This window comes from Ovis aries, chromosome 6 (assembly GCF_016772045.2).
Source record: "Ovis aries strain OAR_USU_Benz2616 breed Rambouillet chromosome 6, ARS-UI_Ramb_v3.0, whole genome shotgun sequence".
In the NCBI taxonomy this organism is placed as follows: Eukaryota; Metazoa; Chordata; class Mammalia; order Artiodactyla; family Bovidae; genus Ovis; species Ovis aries.
In genome coordinates this window covers 111,570,027-111,590,405 of record NC_056059.1, presented here as the reverse complement: position 1 = coordinate 111,590,405, position 20,379 = coordinate 111,570,027, and the positions used below count along the sequence as shown (strand labels likewise).

Below are 20,379 nucleotides of genomic sequence, written 5' to 3'. Positions count from 1 at the left end.
GAGGAACTCTCAGAGGTCTTAACCCTGTAATGAAAGCTCTCTGTTTCTAGTTTCGCCTCTGCAAAACAGGATGTAAAGAACTGATCTCATGGGGCAGGTGAAGACTAAACAGGGCATCTATGAAAATGCTTGGCACAGTGCCTGCTGCACAGTAATTCCTGCACTGCACTAGAAAGCACTGTCTTGGTAGACAGTATTTAAATAATTATCTAACATCTCTAGTGGTAATAACAAAAGCGCACACCTCAGACTGCGACTTGAAACCAGCCAAAACTCAGATTGGCACTTGCACACATGGGCTGGGACTTGAACCCTCTTGTCTTTTAGTTAAAATCACTTACTTGGTGTCAGGACTTACTGAAGCTCAGGTTCTTAACATCTCAGTACAGAAGGAATTTATCGATAGGCAAGAAGTAGATGTATTAATATAGGATGCTTGTCAGGAATATACGTGGGCAGGCAAGGGGGTGGCTCCGCCCCCAGAGTTATGTGGGAAAGCAAGTTTATTTAGGGAAATACACACTCCATAGACAGAATGTGGACTATCTCAGAAGGCGAAAAGTCCCAAAACACGGGCTGGTTAGTTTTTATGCGCTCGGCCATTCCATAAGCTATTACACGGGAAGATTATCCCAACTATTTGGGGAAGGGGCAGGGATTTCCAGGAACTGGATCACAGCTCACGTATTGGCTTTTTATCTTTGGCTTTGAAACTGTCATGGTGCCTGTGGGTGTGTCATTCAGCAAGTTGGGGCATCACAATGAATGTATAAGGAGGCTCAAGGTCTATGGAAGCTGACTCTTCCACCATCTTGGACCTCACTGGTTCCAGCCAGTTAATATCGTATCCACAATGACTGCGTCATTCTTAAAGTTGTGCCCTGCCCTCTTGCCTCTGGTCTCAATAACAACGCTAGCAACTGACACTTCCACAGTGCTCACCTACTGCATGCCTGGCACTGTCTTGGGTTCTTTATGCACATGGATTCATTTCATTCTGAGTACTATACCCTCTATCTACAACAAGGTGATGCACTCAGAGATATACATGATCTGCCCAGGGCCACACAGCAAGCAAGTGATAAAGGCAGGATTAGCTAGACTTATGTTGACTGATGGTGACTGTAGCCATGAAATTAAAAGATGCTTGCTCCTTGGAAGGAAAGTTATGGCCAACCTAGACAGCATACAAAGAAGCAGAGACATTACTTTGCCAACAAAGGTCCGTCTAGTCAAGTCTATGGTTTTTCCAGTAGTCATGTATGGATGTGAGAGTTGGACTGTAAAGAAAGCTGAGTGCTGAAGAATGGATGCTTTTGAACTGTGGTGCTGGAGAAGACTCTTGGACTTGGACTTGGACTTATAATCCCCTGGACTGCAAGGAGATTCAACCAGTCCATCCTAAAGGAGATCAGTCCTGAATATTCTTTGGAAGGACTGATGCTGAAGCTGAAACTTCAATCCTTTCGCCACCTGATGCGAAGAGCTGGGAAAGACCTTTCATTGGGAAAGACCTTGATGCTGGGAAAGATTGAGAGCAGGAGGAGAAGGGGACAACAGAGGATGAGATGGGTGGATGGCATCACTAACTCAATGGACATGTGTTTGGGTAAACGCCAGGAGCTTGTGATGGACAGGAGGCCTGGTGTGCTGCAGTTGATGGGGTCGCAAAGAGTCAGACACGACCGAGTGACTGAATTGAACTCATGTTGACTGGGGGGGGAAAAAAAAGCACAACCTAAAAGTTGAGAATTATGTTTTATTTGGCAAACAAAACTGAGGTCTTCAGCCTGGGATAGATGATCTCAGATAGTTCTGAGGGACTGCTCCAAAGAGGTGAGGGAAGAGCCAGGATACATAGGAGTTTCTGCAACAAAAACAAGTAGTCAGAACATCAAAGGTTTACTATTAATTAAAAAGTCCAGTGACCTCAAGTTAAGGAAATTAGCAATTTTCTATGTATAGGAAGATGCAAGAGTCTGGGCTCGCTGAAACCATTCCTTTGATAGGCACCTCAGCCATCTGGGGCTTCCCTGGTGGCTTAGAGGTTAAAGCATCTGCCTGGAATGTGGGAGACCCAGGTTTGATCCCTGGGTCAGGAAGATCCCCTGAAGAAGGAAATGGCAACCCACTCCAGTACTCTTGCCTGGAGAATCCCATGGAGGGAGGAGCCTGGTAGGCTACAGTCCATGGGGTCGCAAAGAGTCAGACATGACTGAGTGACTTCACACCATCAGCTATCTGGGGCCAGCATCCTGTGACTCTCACCTTGAGTCTCCTTGGAGTACAACACTGGGGCGAGGGGTTGGGGGAGTGGCTGCAGGGGCTGATGGCAAACATCCTGTTTCTATGAGTTTCCTCAGACAGGATGTCTGTAATGTGATGGTCTGATGGCTGCAACGTCCTTTGTTCATTGATGGCAATTCTTCATTCACACCTCACAGAATCTGCTCCTAGCCATGGTGTTGGGCAGCGACCCCACTTGGCTCCCTGTCATACTGTGATTTCTGATGAGAAATATATATTTGGTCTGCATCCCTGTTCCTGCAACAGCACTCCTGAAACCCTCAGAATTTCTTAAGTGAGGAGGGCAGCGAAGGTGGGTTTTCTTATGTTAGCAGTTGAATTTTGGGAAAGACCTTAGGTAAGAGTGGGAGCTGCTTGCCAGCGGAACTAACCACAGGACTAGAGGGCTGAAACTTTCCATTTCACCCCCTTGACCTGGGGGGGCAGAGGGCAGCCGGAATTTAAGTTCAATCACTAATGGCCAATGATTTAATCAATCATGCCTTCCTAGGTAATCATGCCTTCCTAGGTAAGGAAGGCTCCATGAAACCCTCAAAGGAGAGCTTCCAGGTGGTTGAGCCCATGCGGGTGTGGGAGGAGCGGGGCTTGCAGAGGGCTTGGAAGCTCCATGCCCTTTCCGGTCCCTTGTCTCTGCAGCTCTTCCGTCTGGCTGTTCCTGAGTGTTATTATTGTTATTCAGTCACTAAATCATGTCCAACTCTGTGATGCCATGAACTGTAGCCCACTAGGCTCCTCTGTCCATGGGATTTCCCAGGCAAGAGTACTGGAGCAGGCTGCTGTTTCCTTCTCCAGGGGATCTTCCTGACCCAGAGATGGAACCTGTATCACCTTCATTGCCTGCATTGGCAGGCTGATTCTTTACCACTGACCCACCAGGGGAGCCCTCCTGAGTCACAGCCTTTTATTAAATGATACTCTGTGGACAGGTTTCCTGAGTTATGTGACCCACTTTGGCAAACTAATCACAAATGATACCTAGCCTTGTGGGGCTTAGGCTTTTGGGGCTCCTGGGCACACAGCCTTCCTGGGACCCCCATTTCTTTGATCATGGGAAATAGGCTTCATTCAGCCTCTATGACCTTCCCTGAGTTCCACTGGGCAGATTCAAGCAGTTATTCATTAGGGAAGGGAGGGGATGTGCAACCAGGAAAAGCAAACAGTCAAGAGAAACAATAGGGTAAGGTCCTGCTTCCCCATCAATACACACAATAATCAATATCTTTGGGCTACTTTGCAGACACTGAAACTCCCTCCAGGTAGGAGAAGTGAATGATTAACCATAGATGCTGCCTGCAAGCATGTAGACCCCAGAGCAGTTGGAACATGAAGGTCGATGATACGGACTCCTTCTTACCTCACCACCAACCCATCAGAAGAATGTCCATGAGCTGATCACGCCCTCTTTGGATAATTACTACAAAACTTCTCCAAGTCTCCAACTTAGGACATATGATTTTGAGGGCATTAGCACGCTGTGGCCCCCTTTGCCTGTCAAAGCAATAAAGTCATTCTTTTCTACTTTACCCAAAGCCACCCCCAAGGTTTAATTCAGTGTCAGGGTACAGAGGCCAGAATCGGCTTTCCAAAGAGGAGGTCGTGGGAAGCTCTGGTCCACAGCCGGTCAGGCAGAAGCACAGTCCATGCATCTTGCGTCCACGGGGTCACAAAGAGTCGGAATGGCTGAGCGACTGGACAAGAACAGAAGCACAGGTGACAACCTCCGCAGGACCCTGTGGGCCTTCCCGGGACAGACTCCCTTCCCATGCGCTCTGCTGTCGTTCTGCTCTGAAATCGTGGTGACAGTATCTGATGCACATTTTCTGAGTTGTTTTTCAGATCCTAAAACCCCCACCACACAAGCTGGAATCAAGATTGCCAGGAAAAATATTAGTAACCTCAGATATGCAGATGACACCAGCCTTATGGCAGAAAGTGAAGAGAAACTAAAGAGCCTCTTGATGAAAGTGAAAGAGGAGAGTGAAAAGGTTGGCTTAAAGCTCAACATTCAGAAAACTAAGATCATGGCATCCGGTCCCATCATTTCATGGCAAATAGATGGGGAAACAGTGGCTGACTTTATTTTGGGAGGCTCCAAAATCACTGCAGATGTTGATTGCAGCCATGAAATTAAAAGGCGCTTACTCCTTGGAAGGAAAGTTATGACCAACCTAGACTGCATATTAAAAAGCAGAGACATTACTTTGCCAACAAAGGTCCACCTAGCCAAGGCTATGGTTTTTCCAGTAATCATGTATGGATGTGAGAGTTGGACTATAAAGAAAGCTGAGTGCCAAAGAATTGATGCTTTTGAACTGTGGTGTTGGAAAAGACTCTTGAGAGTCCCTTGGACTGCAAGGAGATCCAACCAGTCCATCCTAAAGGAAATCAGTCCTGAATGTTCATTGGAAGGACTGATGCTGAAGCTGAAACTCCAAGGCTTTGGCCACCTGATGTGAACCGACTCATTTGAAAAGACCCTGATGCTGGGAAAGATTAAAGGCAGGAGGAGAAGGGGATGACAGAGGATGAGATGGTTGGATGGCATCACTGACTCAATGGACATGGGTTTGGGTAATCTCCAGGAGTTGGTGATGGACAGGGAGGCCTGGCATGTCACGATTCATGGGTTCACAAAGAGTTGAACATGACTGAGCGACTGAACTGAAGTGCATGGTGACAGTATCTGATGCACATTTTCTGAGCTGTTCTTTCAGATCCTAAAACCCTCACCAATGGGAGATGCTAATTACTTGATGATCCTGAGCCCATAGCCCAGGCCTCCTGGAGCCTGAAGACTGATAATGTGAATTATCGTCATGACACTGACCCATCATGTCACCATCAATGGATCAGAGACTCGTGCACGAGCTGGCCACATACTCTGTGACCCCCACCCCATCCCCGCCCCTCACCTGGCCTGTAAGATTCCTTGGCTGAAACCCATGGGGAGTTCTGGCTTTTTGAGCCCTACCTATCCTGGGCTCTTTGTCTGGCATATTACAACAAATGCTGCGCTTTCCTTCACCACAACTTGGGGTCAATAGATTGGCTTTACTGCCTGTGGGTGAGCAGACCCAACTTTGGTGCAGAAACAAACCTGGGCCACGGACAGGCAGCTGAAGGGGACTTAGTGGAGGGCAGTCTTGTGGGACTGAGCCCATAACCTGTGGAATCTGACACCGTTTCCAGGTAGGAAGTGCCGGGGCCAGCGTGAGGAACTCCGCCCTTGGCAAAGGTCATGAGGAAGGAGGCTTTGGCATAGGCAAAGGCGTGATCAAGCCTCAGGAAACCCCCTGTTCCCAAGCATCTACCCCCAAACAGAGTACTTTATGGGGGGCTCTCCCTCATAACCATTTCTCTCGGAGAAGGAGTTAACTTGCAGCTCCGAGTTAATAAAAATTCCTGGGCGTGACAAGAGTTTCAACTTACGAACTCTTGAAGGTTATCTAGCCTGCCTGTATAGGTTCATCTGGCCACATGTGATTGTTTACAACCCCCCAACTGTGAGAGGCACGAGATGTTTTTAGACTGACTAAAGGCAAATTCTTTTGTGAAGTTAGAAATCATCAGTATAGTGGGTTGATTAGGAATTATATTGGTGAAGGGTTTTTTCATTTGTTGTGTCAATAATTGCTGCTAATTCCCTGCCCTGGGTGGGACAAGGATGTCTCATGTCAAACCTCTCTGCTGACAGACTAGCTTGTGTGACAGGATTATCCATACTTCTGCCACTACACACATGATTGTTTACTACCTCTTAACCATAAACAGCACAGAGAGTTTTGGAGTATTTTGAGAGTCTTAATTAGCATAGGGCTTTTCTTCTTGTTGAGTCAATGATTGCCGCCAGGCCTCCATATCCTTAGGCACCTGGGAATATATTAACCAATGTATTTGGAATATAGAAAAAGAAATATAGTAGTTTTTAAGGTTAGCAATACTATACTTTTTGAGTTAATGAATTTTCTTTTTTGATATAGATCACTGTACTTTCTTGTAAATCACTGTGTCCTTGCTATGTAAAAATGTAACTTTATCACTATCTTAAGACCTAATAGATCTTAAGGGGAACATTGGTGAAAGAATTTTCATTTGTTGGACTGATGTTTGCTGCTAAATCTCCATATTCCCTGCCTTTATAATGAATATAACTAACATATAGGAGAAATAAGTATTAACCTTTAAGATTGATCATGTTAACCTTGGGTTAAATAAATTCCTTTCTTGATTGTAACTCACTACACCCTCACCCTATAGGAATGTAACTTTATTTGGAGGGTGGTGCCTGGTTTAGAAAAAACACCCTTGGAAAAAATAAGTTTTTTGGTTATCAGAAAGAAAGGGTCGTAAATGTCAGCAGGTCTCATGATGATGTAAACCCCTAAGACCTTTTTATGTGAAGCACCTGATTTTGATAAAGGTCAGGACTGCTGACCCCTCGTGACTCTGTATTCATCCCTATGTGTAACAAAAGGTATATAAGCAAACCTAAAAATAAAAGAAATGGGATCAGTTTCTGGAAAGACTGATTCCCCATGTCCTTCTTTCTTGCTCCCCGTTTTCTGGCTGAATTTCCATCTGGAGCATGGATGCTATTCCATGTAAACCAAGTTATTCAGCCTCTTTTCCTCCACTAATTTTCCTACTACACTGTCCGTTTCTAATCTCTCTATATATCTGTAATTAAATATGTATTTTTCCAAGGACGCTGACTCCATCCCCACCTTTGAATCACCCTGGATCCACCAGGGCTGGACCCCGGCAAGGATGGATCTGAATTGAATTGAATTGTAGGACACGCAGCTAGTATCAGAAAATTGCTTGGTGTGGGGAAAAAATCCACATATTTGACAACCAGGAGCATCAGAAGTGTTCTGTGTGGATTGTGGTTGTTCAGTTGTTCAATCACGTCTGACTCTTTGCGACTTCATGGACTGCAGCCCGCCAGGCTTCCCTGTTGTCCTTCACTATCTCACTATCTCCTGGGGTTTGTTCAAACTCACGTTCATTGAGTCGGTGATGCCATTCAACCATCTCATCGTCTGTTGCCCCTTCTTCTCCTGCCCTCAATCTTTCCCAGCATCAGGGTCTTTTCCAATTTGTCAGCTCTTTACATCAAGTGGCCAAAGTATTGGAACTTCAGCATCAGTCCTTCCAGTGAATATTCAGGGTTAATTTCCTTGCAAGGTTGATCTCCTTGCAGTCCAAGGGACTCTCAGGAGTCTTCTCGAGCACCACAATTTAAAAGCGTCAATTCTTTGGTGCTAAACCTTCTTTGGCCCAACTCTCACATCCATACATGACTACTGGAAAAAACCACAGCTTTGACTGTACAGACCTTTGTTGGCAAAATGATGCATCTGCTTTTTAATATGCTGTCTAGGTTTGTTATAGTTCTCCTTCCAAAACTGGGACTTTCCTGGTGGTTAAGACAGTTCAGAATCTGCCTGCAATGCAGAACACCTGGGTTCAATTCCTGAGTCAGAAAGATCCCCTGGAGAAGGGAATGGCTACTCATTTCAGTATTCTTTCCTGGAAAATTCCACCGACAGAGGAGCCTGGTGGCGTACAGACCATACCATATTTCAGAGCCTCTCGCTCTCTAAGATGGTCCACACTGTCTATGGAATGTTTTCTCCCTGAATAAATCTGCTTTAAATCTGCTCTAACTTTACTTCGGCTCACTCTGGAAGTATTTTGTGCATGAAGCCAAGGACCCACATTTGGCGGTCCGCCCCAAGGACTCACCTGAGATCTGGGACTTGACCATCCTTTGGGTCCCAGTTTCCTGTGATATCTTAATTAGGGGATCGTGAAACCGGGATCCTCTCTTAGAATGCTTTCTCTGGCACCTCTGTAGAATTTAGGCTGGGGGGAAGTGGATCAGCAATTGTTTGAAATCAGCATTTTAACATGTCAAAAGCCTAGAATCTGCAGTCAAATGATTCTGCTCTCAATTGTCAAATACAGCCTCCTGTGTTCAAAAACAGGAGCATGTGTCCCTTGGACTGCAAAGAGATCAAACCAGTCAATCCTAAAGGAAATTAACCCTGAACACTCATTGGAAAGACGGATGCTGAAGCTGAAGCTCCAATATTTTGTCCATCTGTTGCAAAGAGCCAACTCATTGGAGAAGACCCTGATGCTAGGAAAGATTGAGGGCAGGACGAGAAGGGGACGACAGAAGATGGGATGGTTGGATGGCATCACCAACTCCATGGACATGCATTTGAGCAAACTCTGGGAGACTGTGAAGGACAGAGGAGCCTGGCAGGCTGCAGTCCATGGGGTCACAAAGAGTCAGATGCTACTTAGCAACTAGGACAACAAATGTGTTTGAATCTACGTAGAGAAAAATCTGTTATGGTGCATATAGTATGAGAGAAGACCCATATTGCCTTTTACGTTAATCTTCTGTATCATTCAAAGTTTTTCAAGGGAGCCATTGTCCTTGTTTTTGTATTCAGAAAAAAGTAATGTTATTATTATTTTTTAATAAATCCCTTTCCTTTCCATGGAGCTCAAAATGACAGCATCTAATGAAGTCACAGACCAGAGTGCTGTGAGAGACTGTGCAAATCCACTGGTTACCCAGGCAACCCAAAGGCAGTGGATGCTGTGTTCTCCGAGCCCGGCCTGATAGATGCCCTTGGCCGGGTTTCCATGGGATTAGCCTGAGGAGCCAGCTGGCCCTGAGACAAGCTGAACTGCAAGTCAGGAGGGTCTTTCTTTTCCTTTCTAGGAACCCCACGTCCTTAGGCCTCTTGTCATGCTCCCTGCTGCTCCCCTCACCCACACTAGAGTAGACCACACATTTCACGTTTCATTGAAGTAGAGCATAAATATGCCTTTCAAATACAGCAGTGTGTACATGTCAAACCCCAACTCCATAACTATCCCTTCTCCCCATCCCCCAGCCCCCCAAGCATAAGTTTAATCTCTAAGTGTGTGAATCTGTTTTTGTTCTGTAAATAATTTCCTTCCTATCGTGTTCTTTTTAGATTCCGCATATGAGGGATGCGTTATGATATCTATTTAAAATGGACAGCCAGCCAGAGCCGGCCGTGCAGCACAGAGAACGCTGCTCAGTGTCACACGGCCTCCTGGATGGGAGGGACAATGGACACAGGTGTATGTAGGGCTGAGTCCCTTCACTGTCCACCTGAAACTGTCACAACATTGTTCATTAGCTTTGAGCAGCCGCTTCAGTCGTCTCTGACTCTCTGCGACCCCGCGGGTCGTAGTCTGCCAGGCTCTTCTGTCCATGAGTTTTCCCAGGCTGTCCCTGAGTTTCCAAGAATGCTGGAGTGGGTTGCCGTTTCCTCCTCCAGGGGATCTTCCCCACTCAAGGATCAAACTCACTTCTCCTGCATGCAGGCAGATTCTTTACCCCTGAGCCACCAGGGAATCGGCTTATACTCTGATGCCAAACAAAAAAGGTTTTTTAAAAAAAAAAAAAAATGAAGAAAAGCGATACGCGATGCTTGTAATCTTCCCTTGTACCATACCTGATCTCCTCCAACAAAATTTACATTAAAAGCAAATCAATGAATCACCCATCCTGTGTTTTCTTCTCTGAAGCCAGTTCATTCACAACTCTACTGTCTCAATGAAGCCACACGTGAAGCGTCCACTTCACCCAGCCGAGGCTGAGCCAGGGAGGAAATGATGCATGTCCTCAGAAAAAAACCACAGGCCCAGTGATGACAAGACAGGGCAGATGGACCATGTCAGGAAGATTCACAGGGGCTGGGGCAGCAAAGAGCAACCCAGGCCCTGGTGGCAGAGGAACCAGAGGGCTCAGAAGGTTGTTGGTAGGAAGAGATTTTCCTCTACCCTTCTAGACGCTTCTGGTCAGACTAAAAACTGAATCGATGTGAGACGGAGTAAGGGGGGACAATCAAACAGAAGTTTAGTATATATCCTTGGTGGCTCAGATGGTAAAGCGTCTGCCTGCAATGCAGAAGGCCCAGGTTCGATCCCTGGGTCAGGAAGATCCCCTGGAGCTGGAAATGGCAACCGACTCCAGTATCCTTGCCTGGAGAATCCCATGGTCAGAGGAGCCTGATAGGTTACAGTCCGTGGGATCGCAAAGAGTTGGACACGACTAAGCAATTTCACTTTCTATAATATACATGGGAGAGATCCAGATAAACTAAGGCACTCACCAAAATAATTGAAGCCTTCACTTTAAATAACATCTTCAGCTAAAGATGAAAGAGGATGTGGGGGGTAGTGGTTGGGAACCACAAAGGGTAAAAATGCAATTCACATGAATAGCCAAGCAAATGTCTGGTAAACACATATTTGCTGGGTCACACGGAGACAGTGGGTCACAGAGTGGGCTCTGATCACTAAGCCCTGTTGAGTTCCCCCAGCCCCACCGAGCCCAGATCTTTGCAGATATCTCTGCTGATAGCTCTATTCTAGGGAACTCCCTCCATCTAAACTCTTTTAGGCAGTTAGGAGGAATTTCAAGGTTTCTTCCTGACTCTTCTGGGTCTTGATTCTTTTCAGCTCAAAATAATCCACATGCCAAAGAGACATTTCAGGGAGGAAAGTTTTGCCCCCTACAAGGTGATGCTTAAGGTGTATGCGTGCGTGCTCAGCCCCTCAGTTGTGTCCGACTCTTTGCGACCCCATGGACCATAGCCCACCAGGCTCCTCCTTCCATGGGACTTTCCAAGCAAGAGTACAGGAGTGGGTTGCCATTCCCTTCTCCAGAGGATCTACCTGACCCAGGGATTGAACCCCTGTCTCCTGCCTTAGCAGGCAGATTCTTTACCACCGAATCATCTGGGAAGCCCCAAGGCCTAAGGGGCTTAAAATCTGACAAACAGATGGCAGAGCAGGAAGGGATATCAGCACAGAGAGACCAACCCATTCAAGATATATGGAGTGAAAGATATATGGCAAGTTCTTGGTCTGATGGTGCCCACTGGGTAAACGTGAAAGAAGTCACTCAGTTGTGCCCAACTCTTTGCAACACATGGACTATACAGTCCATGGAATTCTCCAGGCCAGAATACTGGAGTGGGTATCCTTTCCCTTCTCCAGGGGATCTTCCCTCCAGGGGATCAAACCCAGGTCTCCTGCACTGCAGGCAGATTCTTTACCAGTTGAGCCTTGAGGGAAGCCCAGCTGGGCACAGCCTCTCTAAGACACTGACATCACTCTTACGATTCATAGCAGCGGCCACACCATACACATTCTACATCATTCCAGTTCTCCTTGGATTTTGTTTCTCTGCTATCTTTCTTGCCATACTCTGCTCACTTCACCCATTCTGAGCTTGACCTTGTTCCCAGTGCCCTCCACTCCCTGTCAAGCTGGCATCCCATCACACCGTGGCCCCCAGAGGGTCCTGGATTGAAGGAAGGCATTCACTCTTCCACCTGGTGCCTGAGTGTCTGTTCGGCCTGGAAGTTGGAAAGCATGACCGGGAGCTTCAGGAGGCAAGGCTAACTGGTGTCCATGTTCTGAGTCAGGGCAGGCTAGGAAGTCACAATGGGTCCAACACATTAGGTCCAAAAAAGCTGTGGAGCAAATCTAGGATCAACAACAGACAACAATCATTCACTCATGGGGGTTTCTACTGAACATCTTTTTAAAATGCATTGTCTCACTCTTTCTGGTTGCTCTAGGTCTTCACTGCTGCGAGGTTTTCTCTAGTTGCGCAGGATGGGGTAACTCTGCACTGCAGGCCACAGGCTTCTCACTGTGGTCGCTTATTTGGTTGTGGAGCACAGGCTCTAAGCTCCTGGGCTTCAGTAGTGGCAGTATTTGGGCTCAGTAGTTGAACACAGATTGAACCCATCAGGTCCCTGCATTGGCAGGCTGTTCTTTTTTTTTTTTTTTTTTAATTTTTATTTTTACTTTATTTTACTTTACAATACTGTATTGGTTTTGCCATACATTGACATGAATCCACCACGGGTGTACATGCATTCCCAAACATGAACCCCCCTCCCACCTCCCTCCCCATAATATCTCTCTGGGTGATCACCGTGCACCAGCCCCAAGCATGCTGTATCCTGCGTCGGACATAGACTGGTGATTCGATTCTTACATGATAGTATACCTGTTAAAATGCCATTCTCCCAAATCATCCCACCCTCTCCCTCTCCCTCGGAGTCCAAAAGTCCGTTATACACATTTGTGTCTTTTTTGCTGTCTTGCATACAGGGTCGTCATTGCCATCTTTCTAAATTCCATATATATGTGTTAGTATACTGTATTGGTGTTTTTCTTTCTGGCTTACTTCACTCTGTATAATCGGCTCCAGTTTCATCCATCTCATCAGAAATGATTCAAATGAATTCTTTTTAACAGCTGAGTAATACTCCATTGTGTATATGTACCACAGCTTTCTTATCCATTCACCTGCTGATGGACATCTAGGTTGTTTCCATGTCCTGGCTATTATAAACAGTGCTGCGATGAACATTGGGGTACATGTGTCTCTTTCAATTCTGGTTTTCTCGGTGTGTATGCCCAGAAGAGGGATTGCTGGGTCATAAGGTAGTTCTATTTGCAATTTCTTAAGGAATCTCCACACTGTTCTCCACAGTGGCTGTACTAGTTTGCATTCCCACCAACAGTGTAGGAGGGTTCCCTTTTCTCCACACCCTCTCCAGCATTTATTGCTTGCAGATTTTTGGATCACAGCCATTCTGACTGGTGTGAAGTGGTACCTCATTGTGGTTTTGATTTGCATTTCTCTAATAATGAGTGATCTTGAGCATCTTTTCATGTGTTTGTTAGCCATCCATACATCTTCTTTGAAGAAATGTCTATTTAGTTCTTTGGCCCATTTTTTGATTGGGTCGTTTATTTTTCTGGAATTGAACTGCATAAGTTGCTTGTATATTTTTGAGATTAGTTGTTTGTCAGTTGCTTCATTTGCTATTATTTTCTCCCATTCAGAAGGCTGTCTTTTCACCTTGCTTGTATATTCCTTTATTGTGCAGAAGCTTTTAATTTTAATTAGATCCCATCTGTTTATTTTTGCTTTTATTTCCAGAATTCTGGGAGGTGAATCATAGAGGATCCTGCTCTGATTTATGTTGGAGAGTGGTTTGCCTATGTTTTCCTCTAGGAGTTTTATAGTTTCTGGTCTTACATTTAGATCTTTAATCCATTTTGAGTTTATTTTTGTGTATGGTGTTAGAAAGTGATCCAATTTCATTCTTTTACAAGTGGTTGACCAGTTTTCCCAGCACCACTTGTTAAAGACATTGTCTTTACTCCATTGTATATTCTTGCCTCCTTTGTCAAAGATAAGGTGTCCATATGTGTGTGGATTTACCTCTGGGCTTTCTATTTTGTTCCATTGATCTATATGTCTGTCTTTGTGCCAGTACCATACTGTCTTGATGACTGTGGCTTTGTAGTAGAGCCTGAAGTCAGGCAAGTTGATTCCTCCAGTTCCATCCTTCTTTCTCAAGATTGCTTTGGCTATTCGAGGTTTTTTGTATTTCCATACAAATCTTGAAATTATTTGTTCTAGTTCTGTGAAAAATATGGCTGGTAGCTTGATAGGGATTGCATTGAATTTGTAAATTGCTTTGGGTAGTATACTCATGTTCACTATATTGATTCTTCCGATCCATGAACATGGTATATTTCTCCATCTATCAGTGTCCTCTGATTTCTTTCATCAGTGTTTTATAGTTTTCTATATATAGGTCTTTAGTTTCTTTAGGTAGATATATTCCTAAGTATTTTATTCTTTTCGTTGCAATGGTGAATGGAATTGTTTCCTTAATTTCTTTTTCTACTTTCTCATTATTAGTGTATAGGAATGCAAGGGATTTCTGTGTGTTGATTTTATATCCTGCAACTGTACTATATTCATTGATTAGCTCTAGTAATTTTCTGGTGGAGTCTTTAGGGTTTTCTATGTAGAGGATCATGTCATCTGCAAACAGTGAGAGTTTTACTTCTTCTTTTCCAATTTGGATTCCTTTTATTTCTTTTTCTGCTCTGATTGCTGTGGCCAAAACTTCCAGAACTATGTTGAATAGTAGCAGTGAAAGTGGGCACCCTTGTCTTGTTCCTGACTTTAGGGGAAATGCTTTCAATTTTTCACACTGAGGATAATGTTTGCTGTGCGTTTGTCATATATAGCTTTTATTATGTTGAGGTATGTTCCTTCTATTCCTGCTTTCTGGAGAGTTTTTATCGTAAATGGATGTTGAATTTTGTCAAAGGCTTTCTCTGCATCTATTGAGATAATCATATGGCTTTTATTTTTCAATTTGTTAATGTGGTGAATTACATTGATTGATTTGTGGATATTGAAGAATCCTTGCATCCCTGGGATAAAGCCCACTTGGTCATGGTGTATGATCTTTTTAATGTGTTGTTGGATTTTGATTGCTAGAATTTTGTTGAGGATTTTTGCATCTATGTTCATCAGTGATATTGGCCAGTAGTTTTCTTTTAAAAATATGTAACGCTTCACGAATTTGCGTGTCATCCGTGCGCAGGGGCCATGCTAATCTTCTTTGTATCGTTCCAATTTTAGTATATGTGCTGCCGAAGCGAGCACTGGCAGGCTGTTCTTATCCACTGTTCAGTTCAGTTCAGTTCAGTCGCTCAGTCGTGTCCGACTCTGCGGCCCCATGAACCGCAGCACATCAGGCCTCCCTGTCCATCACCAACCCAAACCTATTTCCATTGAGTTGGCAATGCCATCCAACCATCTCATCCTCTCTCGTCCCCTTCTCCTCCCATCTTCAATCTTCCCCAACATCAGGGTCTTTTCAAATGAGTCACTTCTTCACATGAGGTGGCCAAAGTACTGGAGCTTCAGCTTCAGCATCAGTCCTTCCAATGACTATTCAGGACTGATCTCCTTTAGGATGGACTGGTTGGATCTCCTTGCAGTCCAAGGGACTCTCAAGAGTCTTCTCCAACACCACAGTTCAAAAGCATCAATTCTTCGGCACTCAGCTTTCTTTATAGTCCAACTCTAACATCCATACATGACTACTGAAAAAACCATAGCCTTGACTAGACAGACCTTTGTTGACAAAGTAATGTCTCTGCTTTTTAATATGCTGTCTAGGTTGGTCATGACTTTCCTTCTAAGGAGTAAGCACCTTTTAATTTCATGGCTGCAAGCCATTGTACCACCAGGGAAATCCTACTGAGCACCTTTTACTTGTTAAGCACTGGGCCAGAGGCTGAAGATACAATGAACAGAGTTAACCCCATCGCTCCATGGCTGCTGTTGCTAAAGCTAGTGGTTTTCCTGATTAGAGCATCTGGTGTCTGCTCTGATTGGTCAGGCCTGTGACACAGTGATGGCTAATTATTTTCATGTCACCTCTGGTCCCTGGCTGGCTTCCCTGTTAGCTCAGCTGGTAAAGAATCTGCCTGCAATGTGGGAGACCTGGGTTCTATTTCTGGGCTGGGAAGATTCCCGGGAGGAGGGCATGGCAACCCACTCTAATATTCTTGCCTAGAGAATCCCCATGGACAGAGGAGGCTGGTGAGCTACAGTCCATGGGGTCGCAAAGAGTCGGACATGACTCAGCAACTAAGCACAGCACTGTTCCCTGGCCTTGTGAGAGGGCAGATACAGATGTTAAGCAATATTGATAGTGATAAATGTATAATTACAAACTGAAATAAGGAAAAGAACTTGGAACTTGACCTAGGCTGGGAACAGTGGTCAGGGAAAGCTTCGGGGAGTAAGCAAGCCTTGAGCTGAGATCCAAATGGTGGGCAGGAGATAACTGGCAAAGACGTGGAGCAGAGGCTTAGAGACGTGGAGCGGAGGCTTAGAGCATTGTGAGCACAAAGGGAGACCCAGACCGCTCTGTGGCTGGAGTTTGGTTGAATCTTCTAAGGAGAAGGGGTAAAATGCAGGATTGATGAGCTGTGAAGTGTTCTGAGTTGACTTGGGCATCAGTGCCTGCTGTGGTCTAAATGTTTGTGTGCCCCCACCCCCAGACTCATTCCCAAAACATTAAAATCCTAATGCCTGAAGTGATGGTTTAGGGACATGTAAACCTTGAAGGTGGAGTCCCAATACATGAGATTAGTGTCTACAAAAGAGACTCCAGAGAGAGCCTGAGCTCCTCCTTCCATGTGAGGGCACAGCAGGGGTCCGCTGGCTTATCTCCCAGGATGAGGACCCTCACCAGAACGTGACTTTTCTGGCACCTTGATCTTGGGCTTCTCAGCCTCCAGCACTATAAGAAATAAACTTCTGCTGTTTTTAAGTTACCCAGTGTGGTACCTGTGGTAAAGAACCCACCTGTCAATGCAGGAGACCTAGGAGATGCAGCTTTGATCCCTGGGTCAGGAAGATCTGCTGGAGGAGGAAATGGCAGCCCGCTCCAGTGTTCTTGCCTGGAGAATCCCAAGGACAGGATCCTGGTGGGCTACAGTCCACAGGATCGCAAAGAGTTGGGTATGACTGAAGCGACTTAGCACGCACCCAGTCTGTAGTGTTTAGTTATAGCAGAAGCCAAAATGGACTAAGACAGTAATCTTTCTTATCCACGGGGGAGGTACAAGAGAGTTAGAGAGATTCATTTAAGAAGAGATGGTGGTTCAAGGCACGAGCAGCTGAAGTGTAAAGTGATGGACTTGGTGCCGCTGTCCCCACTGCAGGTTGGATAGAGTGCACAGCAAGAGGCAGCGGGAAGTGGCCTGGGCCCGACAAGCCAGTCCATCCAAGTCTGGCCACGCTGCCGAGAGCTGCCGTTCCACATAAGAATCCCCACCTTCTTCACTGAGATACCTCATAAGCAATGGGAGAGGATTTTAGGGTAGAAGGGATACAGGTGTATGTACAGCTAAGTCCCTTCACTGTTTACCTGAAACTATCGTAACATTGTTAATCAGCTGTACCCCATTTCAAAATAAAAAGTTAAAAAAAAATAACAACCTCATGTGCAGACATGGTGAGCTAAGACATCTCTCCCCTTCGCCTTTGGCTGGGGAGGGCTTCAGTTAGAGTTGGGAGCTTGTCAGTTGGGATTCTCAACTGCAAACAACAGAACCACTCCAGCTTAAGCAGAAAGGACTCATATTAATAGAATCTCCAGGAAAGCCAGGGGATGGAGCTTCCAGACTATGGTGGTGGTGGTGGTTTGGCCGCCAAGTAGTGTCTGACTCTTTGCGACTCCAAGGACTGTAGCCTGCTGGGCTCCTCTGTCCATGGGATTCTCCAGGCAAGAATGCCAGAGTGGGTTGCCATTTCCCTCTCCAGGGGATCTTCCCAACCCAGGAATCGAACCCAGGTCTCCTGCTTTTGCACACAGATTCTTTCCCAACTGAACTACCAGGGAAGCAACCTGGAACCACACCCAAATTAGCAATTTCTATCCACCCAGCAGAGCCATTGAGCTCAGTCACAGCAACCTGCATCACCCAAGACACTCTATCATCTGTTTCTTACATATTAACAGGGCCATCTTAGACAGACCAGGACCCACTTTGTCTTGGAACGCTTTACTTTCACTCAGGGCCAGCTACATAATTCGCAGGTCCCAGTGAAAAATTAAAGTGCTGAGCTCCTTGCCCAAAAATTAAGAATTTAAAGACAGAGGAATTAAACCAAGCATGGGCCTCTCTGAGGATGGGTCCTTGTGTAACTTCATGGATCACAATGTCTGCCTCCTTTTCCTCCGGGTTGACCAGATTTATGTTGTTTGGACACTTGTCTAACCTGCTGTTGCCGGACATGGTGGGAAGAGGTGGTAACTCAAGTGATAATCCTCAATAATAAGACAACTGGTAAGGTCTGGATCCATCTGGAAACCTATCAGAGCTCATTGGGTGGGGAAGGGAGGTATCATAAAATTCTGGGACCTACACAAAGAAGGACAAGGATGAATTCCAAAGCTGAACTAGGAACAGAAGCCGATTTGGCAAGCTTGCTCTCTTCATAATGCTGGACTTCTTGTCTCAGGATGCGGTTGTTATGGTGAGTGAACTGGGACAGAAGTGTGAAACACTACAGAGAGGTTTTTCTTTCTTCCTTCTTTCTTTCCTTTTGTCTCTTTCTTCCATAAAACTTTGGTCAAATGTATTCTCCGGAGCTAAAGTGAGACATCCATAACCCGGTATTTCATGACAAAGGATACATGCATTCAACATTTCTATAAAAAGAAAAAAACACCCCAAGATTCAACCATCCATACCAGGCTTCTCCAAAACCCATGGGGCCTCAGCTAGGGAAAGCATAACAGCACCTTGATGCTGGTAATACTGCATGCTCATCTGCGCACCTGGAAGGATTCGATCTGTAAGACTAACTCCCACCTACAGGGCTCAGGGGGTCTGAATAGGGGTCCAACAACGTCCGCTCTGGGAAGGAGTGATAGAAAGGATGTTACCCTGACTCGTGTCCTTAAGTGTGCTGAGCTGAGGAGGACAGATGCAAGTGTAGAAAAAAGGGGAGCCCGGTTTGAGACAAGAGAGTCAAAGTGTAATGGAGAGGCCAAAACATAAATGGCAGGTGGAGTATAGGGCTGGAGATCTAAGACTGAGAAAGTGGAAAGAGGAAGCGGGAGTGAGTCCAGAGGTCTCCAGAACAGAATCCGAGTTGCGGTTGTTGTGGTTTTTAACATTCCTGGGGACTCATTTAGTGCAGCAGATGGGAAGGCACCCCACGTCTAGAGTCAGTCCACCTAGCTGTAACACTTCCCCTCCGTGACTAACTGGGCGACCTTGAAAAAAGTGATTTAACCTCATCAAGCCTTGATTTTCTGCAAAGATTAGACAGTAACGAGGATGAGACAGTGTGAGATAGTAATGAGGAGAGTAATGAGAAGTACATGAATTATTCAAGTAGATAACAATGACTGGTTTTTGGTAGGAATTCAAGAAATACTGGGCGGTGATGGTGATGATATTGAAGTTTACAAATATGGTGATGATGATGGTCATAAAGGTGACTGATATTGATGGTCAAGGAACCTGGCCTCTCCTGAACCCTGGAGTGAGCACCATGGGGAGGGGTGGATGAGTGTGTGGACCCCACAAGAGGGGTAGTGGTGGGCGATGAGGAGCAACCAGGGGAGGAAGAGACGGGCAGCACGGGGAGCTAACGAGGAGACCTGTGCTCACTGCCAGCGAGACACGCCCAGGGCAGCATCTCAGCCGCTCTCCGGAGAAGCACAAGGTTGAACTGGAAATACATGTTATACACAATGACCACCAGACTCTGGGCAAGTGTTTACAAAGAGATGGAGTGAAGTCGGGAGGAAGAGAGAGCCCTGCTCTCAGATGAGCACATTTGAGGAACAGCTCTGCCGGAGATGGGCAATTCTTTTTCTCTCCGGAGGTTTACAGGAAATGACAGAAAGTGAAAGCTCCCATTACCACTTGTGGGCACCAGGGCACCAGATTACGCCAGTTCTCACATCTGAACCTCCCACACCCGACCTCTGTGAAAAAATAAGGAGCAAGAACAGAGAAGTGTCCGTGACAACTTCTGGTTTTGTTTTTGTCTTCTGGAAATGTGTGTTGCGTTGAATGACCATACACAGAAGGCAGGTTTAGTTTTCTTTTCCTCATTAGAAAAGGGGTGTGAGCTTATTAGAGAAAATTTGGAAAACACAAAAGGTCAAAAGTCAAGAATAGGCATCACTGAAAAGACCATTCTGCAGAGATTACTGCTCTGCATTTGGGCTTCTTTTCGATCCCTGGGTTGGGAAGATCCTCTGGAGGAGGAAATGGCAACCCACTCCAGTGTTCTTGCCTGGAGAATTCCAGACAGAGGAGCCTGCTAGGCTATAATCCATGCGGTTGCAAAGAGTCAGACATGACTGAGCGACTAACGCTTCCTTTCATTTATCTTGTGGTTCAGTTCCTAAGTAGTGCCTGACTATCTGTGACCGTGGACTGCAGCCTGCCAGGCTTCCTTGTCTTTCACCATCTCCCGGAGTTTGCTCAAATTCATGTCGAGTCGGTGATGCCATCCAACCCTCTCATCCTCTGTCACCCCCTTCTCCTCCTGCCTTCGGTCTTTGCCAGCATCAGGGTCTTTTCCAATGAGTCGGCTCTTCACATCAGGTGGGCAAAGTATGGGAGCTTCCGCTTCTGCAT

General features: G+C 45.7%; 1 long non-coding RNA gene and 2 other non-coding genes across 3 annotated transcripts; 1 reads left to right on the top strand and 2 right to left on the bottom strand.

The window, feature by feature from the left end:
- Nucleotides 1–1,745: 1,745 nt before the first annotated feature.
- LOC121819877 (uncharacterized) lies at nt 1,746–10,530 on the bottom strand. Its single transcript, XR_009601114.1, has 2 exons — nt 10,476–10,530; nt 1,746–1,867 (listed from the first exon to the last, which is right to left on the bottom strand). It is a non-coding gene; the product is annotated as an uncharacterized LOC121819877 (long non-coding RNA).
- TRNAC-GCA (transfer RNA cysteine (anticodon GCA)) lies at nt 10,230–10,302 on the top strand. Its single transcript has one exon. It is a non-coding gene; the product is annotated as a tRNA-Cys (tRNA).
- Nucleotides 10,531–14,753: 4,223 nt separating the features above from the next.
- On the bottom strand, nt 14,754–14,860 carry LOC114115486 (U6 spliceosomal RNA). Its single transcript, XR_003589823.1, has one exon. It is a non-coding gene; the product is annotated as a U6 spliceosomal RNA (small nuclear RNA).
- Nucleotides 14,861–20,379: the final 5,519 nt, after the last annotated feature.